Here is a 6,348-nt window from a genome sequence, read left to right as displayed (position 1 = left end):
CACAGAGCACCTGAGGCAAATCACTTATAACACCAGACTAACCATATAAATGTCTGTAGAATAATAATAGAATAATTTTAACCATTTTGCATTTAAAACACCTTATATTTGAGCAGCATCAGCTTCGTGGTTGTATAAGCTACGCGGCGGCGGAGTGATCTGCTAGAAAATAGTCCCTCAAAATGCGATCATTCATGTGATGCAAGGTCAGTTATATTCCAAAAAATATTCTATCGACACAGACATTTATATGGTTAATCTGGTGTTTTAATCATCTACAACCATAAAACCGAGCAATGATGTTAATTTAATCCATAAAGACAAGGGGCCCGATCTTGTGCATCAAAACGCAGAGATAGCGTGACATGTTGCCTCAGTAGGAGCACTTTGTGATCTTGCCACTCCAGACTTAGCTCATTTAAGTGGGTGGAGACACACATTTTCCTCCAACCAGATCGACTCCGCGTCCAGGAGAGAGGTTGTGTGGGAGTGGGGGGTGAACATGTGCTTTTGTTTTGCTTCGCGTTCACGCCAAGCGCGGCCGATCTTTTTCTCTGGAGACGTGAACATGGTTTAGCTCACGATGGGGTAAATAAAGTTTTTAGTTTGACCTGTGAGACCTAATTGCTGTATGTTGTTGAATGTCTGTGGATGTATTGTTTTTATCGGGCCCGTACTGGCACTTCTCCTGCAAATGAAGTTCCTAACGGATAAATAAAGTGAATTTGAATTTGAATTAAGGCTTAAGAAAGAACGCAAGACAGCGCAATGTAAACCAGGAAGTGAATGTCAGCCGTGTTTCCATCAGTGCAGTCGCCTCCTCTTGTGACGCCCCCTGCAGGCGGCGGAGGCGAATGGCACATATAGCGCCGCCACTCGGAAAATAATTCGCCAAGAGCCTGCGCCGCCCCGTGCGCCGCCACAAGATCTGGCCCAATTTCTTTTAAATCTGTATAATTTATTTGAGCTGAAACAACCACATAACTTCCTTTAATGCAGTCCCTGGACCAACGGCATCAAAACTTGGTCTCTAAAAATATCATATTTTTTTAGTTCCTGCTTTTGATACTTGTTTCCCCCCATTTAACGGTGCCCTGATCCCGAGTGGCTCTGGTTATATGAAGTCTAATGCAGCAACAACTACAACACAGGACATCATAAACACAAGACTATTTAAAATGTATTTATTTATGTGAATTCAAAGGGCTCGATTGTCTTTAGGGCTTGTTACACACAGTACATGTATTTGTCACAATGGATGTTTTTCTCATTGTTAGCAAAGTGTTCTGTTTTCACTTTTCTTTACCGTGGACAATCATTTAAAGCTTCTGCAGGTTTGCCGAGCGCGTCGTGCGGAGGTCGCCGTGTAAGCGACGCAGGCACAAAATGGACGACGGCTTTGCCCCTTTGTGTTTCCCTCTCTCTCCGTCTGACACTGTTCTCGCTCAGTTTTATTTGAAGCATCTCTGGGAGTTTCCTGAAGTCGCCAGAGTGCTCGCGTCGGCGTGAATTATTGATGTGTAAAAGCAACGTCAAGAGACTGTCAATCAGAAATATGGCGGAAAGGTCAGCTCCCAACGACCGCACATCCCGGTGAAATACGGCCGTCGTTCTTTCGTTTCCCTTCATTTGTTTTGTTTTGTCCACTGAGCTGTGACTGCCTTAACAGCAACAATAAAATAACAAAAAGATTCTTCTCTTTGTCGTTCCATTTGTCTGTATTGTTTTACAGCTACGTAATAAACATGTTTCAGATCAATAAACATCAGTCTGGGTTTCCTTTGTTAGCTTATTGTCACTGGTGGGAGGTCAGGGCCGGACTGGGACTGAAAAACAGCCCTGGACTCTGACCAGCCTGGCCCAAATTAGCGTAACTGTGACTTCCACAAATACATATTTTAACCTTTTACCCCCCGCCTTAACATTAACAAGTGCATTTTCCCCAGTTCGGCTTTTTATTATTTTTTTTTTGATCGGTATCATCAGCAAAAAGAACGGGAAAGGTGGTCGTAGAAACAGAAGCAAAATCATTCATATAAATAATAAATAATAATGGTCCCAAAACTGATCCTTGTGGTGCCCCATACTCCACTGAATTCCTTTTAGATTCGTGTTTTTTTTTATACTGGGCTTCACCCAAATATAAAAGCTTCTCGACTGGAGAGCAACAATGTAACGCCTCATTTGAAAGCTAAGACCTACAAAAGTGATGGAAGCTTTTCGTCACGTCGCCACATTTTTGTTGTTTTGTTAAATATTTTTTTCTAGCATTTTTTGTTTTGTTTTTCTCACGTTTTTTTTGTCCGGCTCCAAAAGGTTGAGAATCACTGGCTTAAACCATGAGGTTTCCAGAAATATACAGTTTTCATACAATAGTGGAAATCTAAACATAGACTGGACTTTATCTGTAATAAAACAAATGCTTGTATTCTACTCTATCTACCGGGGGAAATGTTATGTACATTTCAAGTATTTTTTAACATCTTAATCCCAGCAGGAACCGTTTACATTTTCTCCAGTTTGGCATTACCCGAATCTAAAAGCAAAAAAGTGGCAAAAAAAAACAGCAATAACACGACAGAAAAGAGACAAAAACACGCGACTAAAGAGTGATGAAAAAGCATCAAAAACGTGACAAAAACACCACAAAAAAACTGCGAAAAACACGATATTTGCTCTAAAAAGTTACAACCAGTTTCACAAGTCTTAGCTTTCAAATGAGGCGTCACACCGGCCTATAGGCTGTGAGCTCCAGTCGAGAGGCTTTAGATTTGTGTAAAACTGACCAGGAGAAATGCACTTGGTTAAATCGGGAGGTGAGAGCTTAAGTACAAGTACATTTTAATGGATACTTTTATTATACCTAACAAATTATACTTTTGTTTGGTTTGAAAACATGTATTTTTGTGTGGCCTCATCCTCATCCTCACACTTCAACAGAAAACTTTGGCACCTTCTTGACACTACTTTTACATAATACTGCTTTACCCACATATCAAATTAAAATCACAACATTATGACAAGAAATTGCTACGATTATTTACAGCATGAAAAATACGTTTTGTCCAGAGCAGCTCCATTCTTTAATTTTATTTATGTTTTTGACCTTTGGGTTAATCCTCATTTGGAACAATTTAGTAATGGTTTGGTTTCCATGTTAGACCTGGTTTAGCACTAGTTTAGGTCTGGTTTAGTCCTGTTTTAGATAATCACAGGGGCGGACTGGGATGTTTTTGTTGACTTTTCATCCTCTTTTTCTTTTTTGATGCTTTTCTTTTTAGCTTTTAGATTTGGGTAAAGCTCGGTTGACTGGTGGCCCTTCTGTGCTCTTCCAGAATGGACACATGGCCAGTCCGCCCCTGTCTGTGCTCTACTTTACTGGTGCCGTCAATACGAAACATGCTCCTAATGGCCGACGAGACACAGAAATAGCGATTTTAACTGTGGATAATCAAAGAACAGACTCGGGATGAGGACCGACCTCAGATTAATCTCTTATTTGGCTGCTTTTGGTCAAAATCTCCATGGAAACGAGCTGGAGTTTGAGCATTTTGTAGGTAATTTTCAACAATGGAAATATTAGTCCGGCTCACTGTGTAATCTTGACGCATTTTTATGGAGATTAATAAAACCAAACATTTTGAAAACTTTATGAAATTATCAATCTAAAAAAGAATGTTTCCATTTGCTCTGATATGTTAAAAAAAAACAACAACAACACAATTTTTCACTCTTTTTAGCCATTTTCTGGTGGAATATGAACTTATTTATCACATACAAGTAAAGTCAAGTCTAAATCGGGTCCATATGGATATTTTTCTCACGGCAGATTGTTCAGTAGAAGCGAAAAAACGGCAGTCGTAGCTAGCGTTAGCATTACCACGATGCAAACATGTAGCATCATGTTAGCATTCTCCGTTATTCATGTATTCATGGGCTGTTGAACCACTTTTTTGGGTCGATATCTATATAAATAATTCAGCATTTGTTAAAGTATTTTTTGAATAATTAGAGAAAGTCTGATTTTTCCCCAAATTGTTTTCCCCCTTAACTGTTTTCAAACATGACCATATATGGGCGATTCCAGAGACGCCGTCTGTATCTATAGTGGCAACAACATTTATATGGGGAGTAAAAAAACGTATTCCATTTGGTCGCTCCAATCAAAAGAGTCAATGAAACCCTTGTCATATTTTTCACGGTGTTGCCATAGCGATGACCAGAACTCCCCATTCACTCTAATGGACAAATTGTATAATTGCACAATTTTACAAAATGACAAGGGCAAACGGAAACATTGTTTTTTCTCATTGCTTACACCAGTGGTTCTCAACCTGGGGATCGGGACCCAAATTTGGGGGGTCGCCAGATCATTTAGATAAAATATACATATTTTCATTAGCATATCATCTAATGCAGGGGTGTCCAGACTTTTTTCCTGTGGGGCCGCATACTGAAGCGTACACAGGGTGAAGGGCCGTAGATCGGTGGTTAGCGCCGCCAAACCTTTGACAAGCAGAGGTTTTAATTGCGCCCACACCTTTATTTCTGCTCAAAACCTTCATGCAGCTCTGTCTCACAGTACAAGGTTAGTTGTTTGGTTAGAATTGTGTAGAATTATTACATTTCAAATAAAAAGGACTCTCTCTGATGATGTGTCCCGATTCAGCAAAAAAAATTGACCAAAAATTGGTCTGAGGGCCGCATTTGGCCCCCGGGCCGCACTTTGGACACCCCTGATCTAATGTTTTATTGTAGCATGTGTTTGCTATTTTACCAGAGTGTCATTATTTGTTCGTAGTTTGATGAATTTTATTTCAGCCATTTGTTTTTTATCTTTGTTTTATAAGAATTATAGAATAGAATAGAATAGAATAGAATAGAATAGAATAGAATAGAATAGAATAGAATAGAACTTTATTGTCTGTTCCAGAGAGCAGAAATGTGTCTTTCAGCACGGCTCATTGAAAATCCAATATGTCGGCTAATGTTCATATTTCTCACGGTGTGACCAGGGCGGGGGGTCATCACGAACCCCTTTACCGGTTATAATGGGGGTCGCGGCTCCAAAAGGTTGAGAATCACTGGCTTACACCATGAGGTTTCCAGAAATATATAGTTTTCATACAATAGTGGAAATCTAAACATAGACTGGACTTTATCTGTAATAAAACAAATGCTTGTATCCTATTCTATCTACCGGGGGAAATGTTATGTACATTTCAAGTATTTTTTAACATCTTAATCCCCACAGGAACCGTTTACATTTTCTCCAGTTTGGCATTACCCGAATCTAAAAGCAAAAAAGTGGCAAAAGAGTCACAAAAGTGGGCTGGAAAAACAACAATGACACAACAAAAAAGCGACAAAAACACACGACTAAAGAGTGATGAAAAAGCATCAAAAACGTGACCAAAACACAACAAAAAAACTACAAAAAACACGATATTTGCTCTAAAAAAGTTACAATCAGTTTTGCAGGTCACACTGTCAAGAAGCTTTAGATTTGTGTAAAACTGACCTGGAGAAATGCACTTGGTTAAAGCGGGAGGTGAGAGCTTAAGTACAAGTACATTTTAATGGATACTTTTATTATACCTAACAAATAATACTTTTGTTTGGTTGCCAAATTTCACAACATTTCTTGGTTTGAAAACATGTGTTTTTGTGTGGCCTCATCCTCACACTTCAACAGAGAACTTTGGCACTTACTCCTGTAACTTTACTTAAAGACACGATACTGCTTTCCCCACATATCAAATTAAAATCACAACATCATGACAAGAAATTGTTACGATTATTTACAGCAGGGGCGGACCGGCCATATGTCCTGTATTCTGGAAGAGCCACCGGTCTGGCCTCTCACTTTGCCTTAGCCTTACCCCCGGGCGTGACCGAGCTTTACCCAAATCTAAAAGCTTAACCTCTTAACCCCCGCCTGAACCGAGAGGATCTTTTTCCTCACGTCATCAGATTTTTTTTCCATCATTTTTTTGTTGGGTATTCAACTTTTTTTTGTCATTTTTTCATCTAATTTTTGTCATTTTTTGGTCAAATTTTTATCACATTTTTGTCACATTTTTGTAAATTTTTCGTCATTTTTTTGTAATTTTTGTGATATTTTTGCCACTTTTTCATCACTTTTTCTCACTTTTTTGTCACATTTCCGTCATTGTTTTCGTCTCAGTTTTGTTGCTATTTTCACAGCTTTTTTCCAGAAGCTTTTGGACTGGGGGTAAAGCCAAACTGGAGAAAATGTGCTCGGTTCAGGTGGGAGTTAAGGGGTTAAAAGAAAAGCATCAAAAAACAAAAATGTGCTGGAAACGCAACAAAAAAGTGACAAGAAAG

This window comes from Gobius niger (genome assembly GCF_951799975.1).
Source record: "Gobius niger genome assembly, chromosome: 6".
Lineage (NCBI taxonomy): Eukaryota > Metazoa > Chordata > Actinopteri > Gobiiformes > Gobiidae > Gobius > Gobius niger.
The sequence above is the reverse complement of the archived record's forward strand: the minus strand, read 5'-3'. Positions refer to the sequence as shown.